The following is a 2,481-nucleotide window of genomic DNA, read 5'->3' as shown; positions in this document are numbered from 1 at the left end:
AAATGATTATAATGTCAGGAGAATTAATGTAATTTTTTAAATATCAAAAATAATATATATTAAATCTAAGGCCTGGTTTGGGGTGTTTCAAAAAATTCAAAAAGACAAAAAGTTACAAAAAAAAAAAAGTTCAAAAAGTTATCACTATTTACAAATTAAAAATATATAAAAATTAATATATATAATATTTTAATACAAACTAACTTTATACCACTCTAAGTACTGACGTGAAAAGAAAGTACAATGAAAGGAATAAAAAAATTCACTAAGTTAGATGGTAATGTTGGGCTCGTGGGGGCCCACCACGGGTCCCGTTTTGATAATCCAAACCGTTGAATATGTAGAACTCGTCCAGTACTATATGCTTGTAAAAAATCACGTTGATCGGATATCGCTAACTACATGATCAAATTAGTTTTGTATAAAAATAGATGGTATTATAGTTAACAGTTGACAAAAAAAATTAACACGATCAGATAGCTATCGATATCCAATTAACGTGATTTTTATAAGTATATAAAACTCGACGAGTTCTACACATTGAACGGTTCCAATTAGTAAAACGAGACCTGTAGTGGGCCCCCACGAGCCAAATAACACCGTCCAATTCGAATTCGAAAAGGAATCAATCATTTCCCATCTCCTAACCAGCCCACTACACTACCCAAAGTGTACGGGCTACTTCACTTAACTTCTCCTATACATTTATTTATATAATTTTTTAATACATATTTTTTCATAAAAAATCAAAAAATTAACTCAAACATTTATCTTTTTTTTCTTAATTTTTTTGTTTAAAAAGATAAAAATATACTTATTTAAAACACCTTAAACGATCCATAAATTTCAAAAGATGTGAGTATAATTTATCCTCAATTTTTCTTACCTCCACTGTTATTTGCCCATAAATAAATGAGAGATATTCAGAAACAGCAAAGAGAATCTTATTTGAGATGAGAGGATGCAGAAATGTTGTGGGTACTAGGAAATGAAAGTTCATCATAATATATATCATCCAACTGTCTATTCCATCCCATCCAGCCCAGACCAACGAAAAGTAATGAGAAAGTTCATCAATTCAAAACCCAGCAGACTGTTTCTTTTTTCACTGTTTGTTTGGATTGGATTGGACATTCAAATGAAAAATCTTTCACTAAAAGATTTTCCATTAATGGTTTGGGCTATGCGCTTCCTGTGATGCAAACCAATTTCAATAGCCTTCATCATTACCCCCCAATTCATTTGCGGTACTGTTAAATAGAAAGTATAAATATAAAATAGGATAGCAAACAAAAAAGCGTAATTGTAAGGTATAAGTTGCACACTTAAGAAAAGTCCTTCATTTGCACCTCCTATATTTGTAAGGCTTTTTCTTTTTTGAAAAAATTTATGTTTGATTTGTGTTTTAAAATAAATTTTAAAAAAAAATTTTGAAGAAAGAGTTTAGGATTTTTTTTTAGTTTGTATGATTGTATATTTTAAAAATAATTTTAAAATTTAGGAGTTTTGGATAAATTGATATTTTGTTGTAGTTGAGTAGTATGAGAGAAAAAATGATTAATTAATGTGTAATAGAATAAAGTAATTTTAAATTTTTTTTGAGAAAATTTATAACTAAACATGTTTTTGAAAATTTTCTTTTAAATTTATGTTTGAAAACACAAACCAAACACACATATCAGTGATATTTTTTCAAAATAATTACAAATTCTTTATGATTTTAATTAGGGGTAATTTCACTCCACTGAAATTTTAGAGAAAAAAAAATTATATATTCATTAAAAATTTTAAAATTTTAATTATTAATATTTATCTAATTTCTTATTAATTTGTAATTATTTTTTAAAAAATTACACTGATTTGACATTTCCTTTTTTATTATTAAAATTTACTATTAATTTGAACTGTTTTTTTTTTTGTTTTTTCTAAACATACACTGTCTTGTTATTTTCCTTTCCCTTTCCTTTTCCCTTTCTTTCTTTCTTTCTTTCTTTCCTTTTTTTTTTATTATATTTCTTTTAATGATTGATTTATTATTAGCTAATTATAAATTACATTTTACACCATAAATTATAATTTATTTAAAATATTAATTACTTTCTGTGATTTTAAAATTACATTCACTCTTTCAAATTTCTAATTGCATAACAATTGACCCCTTTCATTAATCAACCATTAAATTAATTAATAATTTTACAAATTTGATGAAAAAATAAACGCTCGCTTCATTTGATGAAAAAAATATCACTTCATTCATTTGATACCAAACTGATGAGACGGTTGGAGCACCGTTTCTATTAATTTTTCATTAAATTTAAATTTGATGAAAAATTAGAGATGGTCTTCATGGTGTTAGGATTGGAAACAGGCCGAGTCAAGCCGAACTTTTGAATGTTCAAACTTGTTTATTAAGAATAAGCGAAGAATTAGTCATGCTCGAGCTCGAGCAAGCTCTAGTCGAGCTTAAAAAATCGAACTTAA

This window comes from Camellia sinensis, chromosome 3 (assembly GCF_055761805.1).
Source record: "Camellia sinensis isolate YWXY chromosome 3, ASM5576180v1, whole genome shotgun sequence".
NCBI lineage: Eukaryota > Viridiplantae > Streptophyta > Magnoliopsida > Ericales > Theaceae > Camellia > Camellia sinensis.
The sequence above is the reverse complement of the archived record's forward strand: the minus strand, read 5'-3'. Positions refer to the sequence as shown.